Source organism: Miscanthus floridulus, chromosome 1 (assembly GCF_019320115.1).
Source record: "Miscanthus floridulus cultivar M001 chromosome 1, ASM1932011v1, whole genome shotgun sequence".
Classification (NCBI taxonomy): Eukaryota; Viridiplantae; Streptophyta; class Magnoliopsida; order Poales; family Poaceae; genus Miscanthus; species Miscanthus floridulus.
The window spans coordinates 102,486,241-102,500,250 of record NC_089580.1 but is presented as its reverse complement, the minus strand read 5'-3'; the positions used below and the strand labels follow the sequence as shown (position 1 = coordinate 102,500,250).

General features: G+C 41.8%; 1 non-coding gene across 1 annotated transcript; it reads right to left on the bottom strand.

Moving 5' to 3' along the window:
• Positions 1–7,322: 7,322 nt before the first annotated feature.
• On the bottom strand, positions 7,323–7,429 carry LOC136512578 (small nucleolar RNA R71). The gene has a single exon (XR_010773155.1). It is a non-coding gene; the product is annotated as a small nucleolar RNA R71 (small nucleolar RNA).
• Positions 7,430–14,010: the final 6,581 nt, after the last annotated feature.

Sequence of the window (14,010 nt, the reverse complement as noted above, 5' to 3'; positions counted from 1 at the left end):
AATTATGATCTAAACTTGTAGCTGTTATGTTGTGGTCCAGAAATGGACTTAGTATTAATTCTTGAAATTTCTAGAGAAGAGATATGCACCTACTCAACTAAAAATTTAACCTTGTTATCATCCTAATGACCTAATATGATAGTCATCATTAACCATGTGCATTATCATGACATATCATCCATTAACCATGCATTAATGATTCTCACTTTTTGCATATACATGCAATAGGTGCGACGGAGGAAATCACTGTGTTGGAGTATGAAGCCGATCCCCAGGAAGAGCATCAGGAAGTGCAAAAATAGGAGGCCCTAGGAGCAGGCGAGCCTAGTGGTGAACAGTTGCCTAAGTGCCTAGATCACTAGCCCTCCACCTTTATGAAAGGCAAGCCCCGGAGCATTCTAAGCCTCCTATGTTTTCAAACTATCAACTTGAGTCCTTTTATGTTGATGCATTAAGTACTTGGAGTTGATTAGAACCACTTGCTGCATATATCTTCCTTGTCCAGATTTATATATCTTGTATCCTATGTAGGTTCAGGATCGAATATGTGCTTAGCTATGCTTAGTCGGTAGAAGCCAGGTGATTACCTGTCACCTGCATGATATAGGTGGATAACTAATCACGGTTGGCTATATGTGCTAGTGTGGAATATAACCATGAGTTAATGAATAATGGAGACCAGGTAGGATCGTGGTAAAGAAGCAACAAGGCATGGAGGTCTTGGGTGCCTAATTATCCCCGTTTGTGTCGGTTAAGGACCGATTCGCTGTACGCCCTCATGTCATATTGAACGCATGCCTAGCACTTAGTTGGCTGGATCCAATGATACGACCATGAAGCTGAGTAGCTCAATTCAGGTTGGGCCCTAATAAGTGAAACTGCACACACTAGAGGTAGTAAGGATGTCGGAGAGCCAATGGCATGAGTCCAAGGGTGGGACCGGGTCCCGATCTTCCTAGCAGATTGGTAGAATCTCTGAGGGTGCGACACTGATCGGACTCACGAGTTAGTCCTAAATTGTACCAATGGTGACAAGAGGCTAGCTTTGTGAGGTGTGCCTCGGTTTGTGTTAGGAATAAATTCCCCAGCTGGGTAGGAATCGATTGGAATCACTGTCTCTCCTAGATAGCGAGAACTTAACTGAGCAGTGGCAACATAGAAGCACTAATTGAAACTTGATGGTTATGATGATGCTCAAATTATTCTTATACCAGATATGGTTACTAATGCTTGCTAGCTTAATCAAGTGATTGCTCTAGTACATGTGCTAATCTAGAGATGCTTAATTGAATAGGTATTCAAATTGATGCTTGAGGGACTAAATCTCCATGTTATATTACTTAAGCTTTTTTGCAAAATGTTGTCAAGCTAACTCCACCTCTTAAAGCCATGCATACTCCTTGGTGTCTTATTATTTTAGTTTATGACGGGTAAGTCTAGCTGAGTACATTCTCGTACTCAGGGTTTATTCCAATTTGTTGCAGATGACGTGATGTACCATGGTTATTGCAAGCACAACATAACTCATGTTGTTGATGGAGAGTAAGACCAAGGGCATGGTCATTCTATATCATCTCCTCTATGTGCTTTTGTTGGAGATGATCCTAAATTGGCTATGTATTTGAACTATCAAGATGTTGTTTCAAAACTATGTTGCTTCGGCTACTTCTAAATTTGAGTTGTAATAACTTTGTAGAAACTCTGATGTATGAGAACTATTTGTGAACCTATTGTAACATGTGATTGGTTCTATTGAATCATGTACGATCTTGGTTTGTACGTCAGTTTGTTTGAGATCCTTCATGGTTTCATCGGACTACCAGGTTTATATGGGTTCAAGTATGACCGTTCGATCACTTTGGTGATTACTATTATACTTGTGCTCTTATAAATTGGATGGTTCTATTACAGACACTTCCCCAAACTCTCCCTCACATCTCTCCCTTACTACTCTACTAGATATCTAGGGCCTTAGCCCTTTGGAGTGGTGCTCTTTTGATTTAGCTCTTTGCCTTGTAGTGTTGTTGAAATGAGGAGGGATGAGGCCTCCTTTTATAGGTGGAGAAGAGGTGTATATTCCTTAGAATATTCCCTTGGTTTCCTTAAACCACCATCTTAAGCATTAATTGTACCACCAAACCCTATCAACCGTACATGGAAAGGTGGTAAGGAGCAGCCCACGAAGATTGGGCCTGAGAGGTACCAGGAGGGTGTGGCCGCCCCAGGGCTAGGCTCGATTAGGCCCAACTTTGGTGGGTAATCTTCTATGACCATCAAGACTTGGCCCATGGTGGTTTGGCATAGAGTTGAGAGGGTATGAATTGGTTTTGAGCTTGTTCTCCACCTATTCTAGGCCCTGTTTTACCTGGTTGTGGGACTCCTCCCCGTTGGGCTCGTGTATGGTATTTGTATTGTTGTATTTCTTGTATACTTTAGGTACATTTCTTGTGTTCTCCCAACATGTCCTCCTACAAATGGTAAACCATCAAAACTCATGGAATTTGTTAGTTATAAGCCTTAATTCTAAGTTTAGTGTTCTTTTTAGCAGGTTTTATGTGAGAGTTGGCGGTTAGTAATAAGAGTTAAGGACTTCCAACTAGCTCCCCCACACTTAGCCCTTTGCCCGTCCTCAAGTAAAGTTTAAGGGACTAAGATGGGTCATCTCCTTGATGTATAATCTGCATACAAGTTATTCCAAGCTTCACCCGAACCAGTTGTTCTAGGCCCAAGCCTTTGAACACCTGGTTGTTGCACGAGCGATCTCCAAAAGTAGTACAAGGCAAAAAGTGGAACACGAGTAGGATGATATTGTGGTTTCATTCAACTTATGCTCTCCTCTTTTTACATCACCCACTTGGAGGCTATTTATATATGCTCGTAGGCTTTTTGTAGGACAATAATGCCCCTACAACTACTACACATTCGGAGAATATTCCCTATAACCATGGGCTTGCTCACCATTAGGAGTCCCCACCTGCCCTGGGTAGCGCCGACCTAGGGAGGGCCAACCGACCCTGTCTCTTGTCACCCTCCAAACCGCCCGAGTGGGTCCCTAGTGAACAGACGCTATCGGCCACCTTAAACGGTTGATACCTCCAACCGACGAAACCTGCAATGACAGTCAAATGAGCAAATACCAGCTATTTGCCTAAGCAAATAGTTTAATTCCGACCTCACCCCTGGCCATGTACGTATAAGCCAAGTCCTTCCTTCTGCCATGACATAAAGGGAGGGCTCAGATGAGAACCAAAACTATCATTTTGCGATGACAAAACGGCCGGCGCCGCGCCCATTTTGCTCGAACGAGATGAGAATCTCATTCCACTGGTTCCCTTCATTCTAGTGCACCATACTTGCCCTTTTGCATTAAGCGAAACACTCGACGCATCGATGTGTCAAGGTCGCTTAGGCTCTCACCACTCATCATTTCACTAGCGCAAAATGCTATTAGCACTGTGCTTGGTTTAGTGGGGTGGTGAATGAGCTCCATGGGGTGCCAAGAGGTGGGGCATGCCCCCAACATTAGCCCCTCGGCAACGCGTGAAGAGGCTTTTGCCCCTTGTGCAGGTGCCCTTTTTGCCATGGGGCTCAAACACCGTCCCTAGCGAAGGGTGGATATCTACAGCAGTGGTTGTAATGCATTTAATTTTAATTTTATTATTATACACACACACATATATATATACATTTATTTATATATATATATTTTAGGATGATATGGTTAACCATTTTTCGGTTTTTGCTCCATGGTTACCGTTTCTCGGAAGGCGAACCATCGCGACAGTTATGTGAAACATCGCGCTAGTTCCTTGATGCTCGTGCCACTTGGTGGGTGCCTATATAAGGCCCCCATGTCAAGAGAGCCATACACCTTCATCTCTCTTCTAGGTCTTGCTCGCGAAGCAAGTTTTTGCTCTTTGGCTTTTCGATTGAGTCGATCGGTAGCTTGCTTGCCTCCACTGGGCTGCCACTCTTCGCCAAGCTCTTCAATAGGTTTGACTTTACTTTTGTTCTATTCGCTTTTTGTGTACTTGTACTGTTTAGTGTTTAGATCTTTTCACTTCTTTACTATTTTCTAGTTTTTTGGTTTTAGTATGTGATTCGTTTGGATAGATGTGGAGTGAGTCATCGTTTGGTGCCAGTTCAACCAGCGAGAGCTCAACTGACAGATCTATCTTAGAATCTTGCACCCATTCGCAAAGTGGATCCGATCAAGCGATGGCTCGATCGCTGACTGCACGGGGTGATGGCTTGGCACCGAAGCGTGTTGCTGAAGCCGGCCTAGGTCCTTCACATGCTGATGCTAGCGAGGAAACCGATACTGACATGGAGATTGCAGAGGAGGGTGACGAGGGCAAAAACTCTGGACCAGTGCCGGTCGCTATGAAGGGCCAGCTAGATCTAACTCTGGCCACTTATCGTATAGTCCGATTCCTTGTTAATGACGCTGAACTGGATAAGTATGTTGAGCAAGGTCTTCTTAAGGCTTCGCTTCGTGGGTTTTGCCGCTCTGCCTCGCCCGGAGCCCTATGAGGCAGTTATCTTCCATGACTTTTTTTGAAGCCGAGCTATGCTTTCTTTGCGAAGACTTCTTGGGAAAAATTCAGCAATGGTTCAACCTGCAAATTGATCACTTGACTACGAATGTCTTTGCATGGCTGAGCGTATTCGCTATGGTGCTCAAGATGTCTGGGTGCACCTTGAGCATCATTACTTTCACTCATTACTATGAGACTAAACTGCACAAGAAAACGGTCAAGGACAAGCAGACCAAGACCGAAATGGTGGCCCACTATGGGTCCTACAACTTTGTTCCAAAGAAGACGGAGGGCATTGTGCAGATTGTGCCAGCCTACCTAAATAAATGGCCCTAGAGGACTGATTATTGGTTCTATCACCGCGTATGTTCTAACGAGGATGTGACTGAAGCGCCGATGAACAATTTGCCAAAAGCACATATGCTCGTGTTGGAGATGACTCCCTTGAACGAATTTTGTCTGGCTAAAGTCATGGCTGATGGTCCGTGTGATACTGAGGCTGCAGATCCCTTCTCTCTAACCTCTCATTTCTAGATCAGCCGAGATTTGGTTGAAGAATGGATAGCTTGCGAGAGTCCGCCGCTGAGTACTGAAAATCGGTTTTTTGAGTTCGAGCGACGAGATGGCTACATGTTCATAAAGTTGGGCGTTGCACCTTTGGATGCCTTCACTATGGACTTTAGCTTCATGAATTTTATAAAGCATAATGCCAAAGAGATTATTGGATTCTATAGCGATAGGGAGCATAAAGGCAGGTGCCAGTCCTTGGCAAGAAAGAGATGTTTGAACCGCGTGTTGACAGCAGTTATCATCCACCATAAACCATCAATATAACTTGAAACCATGCATGAAAATGATCATCAACATAGACTTAGGGGTTTAAACTAATAATTTCCATGAGTTTTGGTGAATCTGTGTTTTTAGTAGGGTTTATCCAAAAAACTTTCAAGGGGGATCAAAACGTCAAATAAAATCATGCTTATCCACAGCGAAAACAACTCCAAAAGGTTCCAAAGGACACTAGAAGCCACGCCACTAAAGCAGACATAGAAGGGATGACAGGTGCAGGCCAGCCAGTCCCCTGTCCTCACATGTAAGCCTCCGCTTTGAAAGTTGGTTCTCCACCTCCTTAAGGATTGCATCTACGCCGTTTATTCAAGTCGGTTTGATCCGAGGGCTTAGGATTGACACTCTGTCCTATATATGCTAGCCCCTGCTCCCCTCCCTTGGCATCTACCATAAGTCTAGATTAGATCAGAAATTACGGTTTCTAGAGAGAAGAGAATAGAGCTCCAATTCTTGAAAGTTCTAGTATAGGCTAGCTAGCAAGATTCAAGTAGAGTTTGGGCTATTGCTCAGGATTTTGGATTCGCCGTCTAGAGGCCGGTATATCCATTGTATCCCTCTTTATTTATGACTTTGTGCTACTTCAATATTATGTTACTATTTATTATGTTCCTAGTTTGCTCTAGTTATATACTTGATATAGTTATGATTGATTATGAATATATGCATATGTTCACAAAGCGCTTAGCTCAATACTCGAGTGAGTAAAGTGATCAACATTATGTAAGCATGGTGCTTAAATATTGTTTACCTGCGGATGCATTCTACACCCTAGGTCATATGGTAGATCATGGATATGACACTCCCATTGAGTCCTTTGTAGTCCACTCCCCATTTGTAGAGCAAGTAGAACCCTATTGCGAAGGGAGTCAAGCTCTGTTCTTGATCTTCCTTAGTAATGTTCCTTATGCATAGATACAAAGTTAATTATGCTATAGATGAAAGTGTATATACTTGGGTGTATAAAAGACTTAGTAAATAAGGAATGACCTAGGAATATTTTGCTCTTAACTAATCTCCTGCCTAGCCATATTACACTTATCATTTATTTATCACTTGATGTTGTCATAAGTATCCAGGTAAAATGCTACAATACTTGACTTACCCCTGATGTTGTCAATATCTCTATGCCAACCCCATCTCTCCTGCCTATGGTTAAAATATAAATAACGATACCTAGTATACTCCGGGTAAAATGCTACAATAGTATATTATCTGTGCGCTAGTGGATTACTTAATATACATATTTACAAGTGTTCTTAATAATTACCAACAATGCATTTCTGGCATCATGCTAGGGATGACAACTTAGTAAAGAGTGATGCTAAGAAATGTCAACAAGCATTTCAGGCGCCATTGCTGGGGAGGGGCACAAGGCTAAAAGAGAATTGATCAAATAAATACTAATAGATGAGATCATAACTTTATACCGCTGCTTTAGCAGGCTTACCCTTGTTTGTCTTTGTTCATATCTTATACAGGGTATTGCAGGATTGGTTCTAATTCATCAACAAATTCCATCAATCACAATCAATCCAATCAAGAGGAAGCTCAACACCTGTTTATGAAGCTATGGCTGAAAAGACTCTACGTGAATTCTCTGCTCCAAGCACTGAGAACATCCGCACTAGACCAACACTCAAAACCTACAACCTTGAGTTTGAGCTCAAGCCAAGCCTCATCAACATGGTGCAAGCTACCCCATTTAGCGAAGAGGCACATGAAGATGCTAGTGCTCATCTTCATATTTTCTTGGAGATTAGCAGCACAATTGTCATCAAGGACGTCTCTCAAGATATCATACTACTCCGCTTATTTCCATTCTCATTAGTGGGAAGGGCAAAGCAGTGGTTCTACAGCAACAAAGATAACATCAACACATGGGCAAGATGTTCAAAGGCATTTCTAGCAAAGTTTTTCTCTATAGGCAAGACTAATGCCATAAGAGGAAAGATTTCCAATTTCCAACAGCAAAAAGTAGAAACCATTCTAGAGGCATGGGAATGTTTCCAAGAATACATTTTAGATTGTCCTCATCATGGGATGGAAGATTGGTTGCTCATGCAAAACTTTTATCATGGATTAAGTTAGAAATCTCATTAACAACTTCATGCCACTGCTAGAGGATCATTTACGTCACTCACCCTTGGAAAATCTGAAACTCTCATGGAGAAGATAGCCTCTAATCAAGGCTGGTCTCAATGCCATATTCAAGCATGCAATAAGAGCGAAGAAGTACCAGAAGAGGTGTGTGCACTATCAACCAAGATGGACATCTTATTGAATTGGCTTGAACAGCGAGCCAATTACAAGAAGGATCGTCAGGCTATACAAGATGCTTTTAATTCCTAGAACACTTACCAAGAAGGAGAATATTTGGGGGTTGATTTTCCTGAATCTTAAGAAGATGCAAACATTGTCATCAAGAATTCTGGTCCACAACAACAGAGACCAGGATGGAATCAACAACAACAGTGGTCAACTTACCAAGGTAAGTACCTAGGTAAACACTACAATTCCTCAAATCCTAAACAACCATCTTTGAGAGACCTGATCTTAGAACAATCCAGGATTAATGGGATTATTTCTATGAAGCTTGCTTTTAATGATAAGGTCCTAGAAAATATAAATACCAAAATAGATAGTTTTTCTTCTGCCATAAAAGACCAACTTAGCTATAATAAAAAGATAGAATCTCAATTAGCTCAGTTGGTTGCTGCTCTACCTATTGCACTAACCTGGAAAAAGTCAATGCCATAACCACAAGAGGTGGCAAGTCTACTCGTGATCCGCCATATCCAACAAGGATAGGTAAGACACCGGTAGTAGTACAGGAGGAGAAGGACGATGAAGTTGAAGAAGTCGAGCCACAAGGATAGGAAATGATGCATGATTTTCATGACACTACTTTCCTACTGTTTCCACATAGAAATCGGAAAGCCAAAATGGATGAGCAGTTTGGTAAGTTCGTAGAGGTAATTCAAAAGTTATATATCAATATTCCTCTGCTACATGCCATATAGCTACCCACCAATGCGAAGTACCTCAGAGACATTATGAACAACAAAAGACCACTGCCCACCATTGAGGTAATCAAGTTAACGGAGGAGTGTAGTGCGGCCATCCTGAACACATCACCTATCAAGAAGAAGGATCCAAGATATCCCATTATCGATTGTTCGATTGGAAACCAAAACTTTGAGAATGCTCTATGCGATCTTAGAGCAAGTGTTAGTGTCATGCCTAAGAAGGTTTTTGACAAGCTCAACTATTCAATGCTCACACCAATGTTGATGTACCTACAACTAGCTGACCAATCGGTTCACTACCCTACAGGAATCCCAGAGAATATTCGGTAAAAATAAGAAACTTTTTTGTTCCAGTAGATTTTATAGTGCTTGATATGTAGGAAGTCCTTAAGACACCCCTCATTCTTGGGAGACCCTTCCTAAGCACTATAAATGCACACATTGATGTCGGAGCTGGAAAAATTAAATTCCATATCAATGGCATGGAAGAGCGATTCGCCTTCAAACCAAGACTGGAGCAATGCTCTAATTTGGAGTGGCAAGAGAAACAAGAACAACCATCAGGGTCTCCATCTCCAAGACTGACTGATGCACTCGAGGAATAAATGCAACTGGAGAAGTCTGGTTCGGTGGACTTAAAATTCTGAACCCTTGGCGGGAGGTAAATCAGAAGTTATCCATATTTACTTTTCATATTGCATATTTACTTTTTAACACTTGCATTAGAAAATAAAAAAATCTCATCATGGCATTATAAAAATTTAAGCCCTGTGTAATTAATTTTTATGAAGCGTAAAAACCCATAAAAATATTTACCGTGGAGGCGTAAAAATACCATCCATGCATCTTCTTATATTTCATAGTATCATAAAATAATTTTTCATTACATATATATACATATGTATATGGTAGAAATATGGGAGACACATGGGGCCCACTCAACCATCACTTGTCCTATCAGCCTGCTGCTGCACCGGCTATAAATATCACTCCTTCCTGGCTGCTCTCGGCCTCAACACAATTGCAAAACCAGCTCCCAAGTTCGAAATTCCACTTCTCAATTTCATAGTTTGAAATTTCACTTAGTAGAAGTGATTTTGAAAATAGGAAAGGGTGAGGAAGTTTGAGAGTGAAAGTGCTGCTAAAATTTGAGTGAAGGCTGAGAGAGATTAGGAGGGAAAGTTCTATCTCAATTGAGAGAAAAATCAATAGAATTAGGGTGGAACTCCTGCCAAAATCTTGATTAGAAAATCCATTAGGCAATCTTGGATGACTAACCCTTGAACGACTAACACTTAGATGACTGACACTGGACAGCTAACCGCTAACATATTATTTTTTCTAATCCGTTCCATGAGTTGTGTTTTCTGTTTAGTTTGTAGGAAGATGAGGAAGTTAGAGAAGCTCAAGCATGCGACATCATTTCGTTCGACAAGAAGCTCATCTTCCAAAGAAAGCGTCAACATGCAGATGATGCTCCATCTCCCGCTGTTAGAGCACCATTTGGGTCATCATCCACTGAGAAGAACATTCGCTTGGAGGAGAAGCACCTGAAGCTCTGGGACAAGATGGAGAAAGACATCCACAAGTAGTTGAAGACTTGAACATTCATCCTCACTGCCACCTTTGATCCAACCCTACTATAAGCAACAGGTATGAACATTGAATTTGACATCATTTTTAAGGTTGTAGGATGGGAGGATGTTTGAGAAGTTAATGAGCCAGGGTCTAAGCTTTTGATCGTAGAATTTTTATGCACTTTACAACCCACTGAATCTGATGTTTCTTTTAGACTTTTTGGGAAAGACTTTTCTGTTCCCTAAAAGAATTTTAGTGAGCTTCTAGGATTCCATGCTCAGTGTGTAGTTGATGTAGATACTACTCTGGAAGACTTTGATAGGACAAAATTTTGGAGAGAAATATCTAAAGAACTTACTTGTTTTCGTCCTCATACAAATGAAATTCATCACCCTACTCTGCGTTTTATTACTGTAAGGATTTACTTTATTTCCTTTATTTCCTAGAAATGATTTTAGTACTGTAAGGAATGATGAACTCAAGCTGCTCTATGCCATGGTTAAGAGAAGGAAGGTTTCACCTATCAAATTTATAATGAAACAATGGAAAGAAATTCCTGAACTTAAGGGAGATGTTGGGTGTACTTCTTTGGTTACCCGCATAGCCAAAAATTTGGGCCTTTTGAATAATGCTTCTGTTGCTTACATCAATGACATTCCCCATTGGTTTATTGATTATGAATATTTTGTCCAAGATCACATGCTAAAGAAAAAATGATGAGAAATTTGTCATAATGTATATGGATTAAACAAAGGAAATCCCGTTACTAGACCAAAACCTTGGTCTATATGCGGTGCAGTCTTTTGCCTTTGATTTATAGTTGAAGGAGGCAGCGCCTCGTCGGAGCACTTCTATGAGACTAATGCTCATCCCATAGCCCAGATACCATGGTGATGATCCAATTTTAGAGGGACTATCCTTCACCAGCTATGTGGCTAGGACCAGCCAGGATCTTCCCGCATACACCAGCCCGAGCATGCTAGTTGGGAGCAGCCCACTCCTCAGCATGCTGAGAGCTCCTAGCATCAGGGCTCAAGTGCACAATGGCAGGATGGCAACTTCAACTATTATCAGCAACAATCATATGAAGAAGTCTTGAGTGTCCATCAGGGAAGACGTATGTCCTTCTCTGCCTATGGTTACCATGACCAGCCCATGGGCTATCATGAGCAGCAGATGGAGCGCCCCCGCCTCGACTCTAGGCTGACGACTATCGAAGAGATGCAACAAGACATTCAGAACTAGCTACACCAGCACTCCTAGTGGCAAGCAGAAATGAGAGAGCGCATCACCAGCATCCAGCAGCACCAGGAGCAGGAGAACGAGAATTGGCACTATCTATTCTAGGGTCTCAACATCGACCCACCATTCCGATCGACCAACCACAACAACACTCAGATTGGGGGAGGAGCCCCCATTTACCGTAGGTAAGTTTTCTTTTCTTTTCTAGTATTTTATTTCTTTATTTTCACGCTCGTTATACATTTTTAGTAATAAAAAATGCATAACTAGGAAAACAAAATAAAAATTGTCTCTGTCTTTTATATATTGGAAGGTGTGATCTAAAAATTGAAACCAAATAAAAAGAGTGTGTATAAAGTTTACTTTAATTTCTGTTTTTGAGAGCCCATAAATAAAAAAAACTTGAAGATGATTGAAGATGGAAATGATGAACAATTGCTCTGTTATAATTCCTTTCAAGTATCTAGTTTTTAGGCTTGAATTCTCCCAAGTTTTGGATATGATTGTTTTGACATGAGAATTTGCTCTAAACTTGAAACTCGTGGGTAGCAAATGCTTGAACTAAGTCTAGGTAATTGATGGATATGATATGAGAAGGTTTGGCCAGCTATTTATCTTGTTCCAAGTGATACTAAGTTCTAGAGATTTCTTTTGAAAAACATAAAAAAGCAATTTTATGAGTTCCTGTATGACGAAGCTTGAATTCCTACCATAGCCAAACATGATATTTAGGCTAGGAAAACTTCCACTTATATATGCTACTTGTTTTGGATTGAGTTTTGTCAAGGCTTTGATGACCCTTATGAGAGATTTATCATGCTCTTAAAATCAAGATAACGTGCACATCACCCACATATGCATTACTCCTACACTGGGAGTAGGCGCAAAAACATGCCTTTCGAAAATGTTTTACTCCTACTAGTAGGAGAAAACACCAAAAATACTCTTGATAGGTTCCATGCACCAAATAAATGCTCTAAGTTCTTGTTAATATCTCTCAAAAGTTTTATTGGAGAGAAGAATTGTGGGCTATGCAAGAGTTATTCTAAAAAATAGAAGAAAAAGAAAAGTATTGAAAAATGGACAAGTGTCCGAGATATTTCAAACAATGGGTACTTAGATGCCCGCCTAAAAAGAAGAAGAGATATGAATAAGATAGCCCATGTTTTCTTGCAAATGTTTCCATGTTTCAAAAGAGAGATAAATTTTCAAGAAGCATAGTAGAATTAGGCTAGCTACCATATATATATCCACCATATATTCCACACACATGCACATCTTGATTTGATGGTATGACTCAACTATCTTTGGATGCATTATTTGACTTTACAATATATGTATTGCAAGTATGATCTTTCATGTTATCACTATTCCTATGAGCTCCACATAAGCCTTAGATATAGGAAGAAAAAGGCATAACATCATTATTGCCTTGGTGAGGATCCACAAATACCACATATTTTGAGAGACTTGAGAGTGTCATACAATGGAAACTCTGAGTTTTATTTTGAAAACTTGCAAAAACTCCGAAATGATAGTTGTCGGGTTCATAAACCTAGGGTCCCTCATGGACCTGCTTCCTAGCAAAAACTCAGCCCGACAGATGATGTTGCAAACAACACGCAACTCCTGGGCTGGCCCAAAAACCTAACGATAGGCCAGAAGGGCGATCTTCGACCAGAAGGCCTGGCCAAGGAGAGGACCGACGCTCGCTTCTGACTCCAGCCCGCCTCTCTGACCAGAAGGCCTGCCAAGGAGGACCAATGCTCGCTTCTAACTCTGGCCCGCCTCTCTGACTAGAAGGCCTAGCTAGCTCACCTCTGACTCCGGCACTCGCTTCTGACTCTAGCCGCCTCTCCAACTAGAAGGCATGGCCAAGGAGGCACGACGCTCGCTTCCTGACTCTGGCCTGCCTCTCCAACTGGAAGGCCTGGCCGAGATGGGACGACGCTCGCCTCCGACTCTGACTCGCTTCTTCGAATAGGAGTACACCAAACCTCTGCTTACAACTCTTCACTGACCGAGAGGCTAGAGTCGATTGGGGAATGACCGACCAGGGATGCCCACTCGGTGAAGACCTAGGAAACTGGACAGAGTAAGTAAGGCAGGGCGCTCTAGTCAACCATAATATTCAAGGACCGTACCCTGCACACCTATAGGATAGTACTGTCAGGTCTTGTTAGAAGGTTACTTTATAACTATTCCAGACATGTCAGAACACCAACAGTGTTATGGGCACCGACATTTATCCTACTGTATGGTAGGCGTGACATCGACCACACTAGAAGATCACGATGGAGCCTATCACATGCATCTAGACATCAACTAGTGTTGTGGGCACCGACAAACCATCTTGTACCCGATGGTGTGGGCAACAAGACTAGGTAGCACACACACTCTCTTTCTCTCACACCCTTTCTCTTGTAAAGCCATCCCCTTCATCCATAAAAGGGGATGTGCTCTCTCCAAAAGGGAGGACGATTTGAACCACCTAGATCGATTCATGAATGATTCGAACAACCTATGATTCGAATGATTCCAACAGAGCACACGCTCAAACACTTAGCACATGTAGGAGCTCCCATCTCTCTCAGCCCTTCGGTCTAGAGTCCGACCAGACCTCTTGGCACCCCCCATCTTACTGCCTCTCATTTGTAACCCCATAGCAAACTTCGAGCACCTAGGTTCAGGAATAAAGTCATCGACCCACAAAAACTAGACTGTAGGGCACATTGCCTAAACTAGTATAAACCATGTGTCATTGAGTGCTAGGCCAC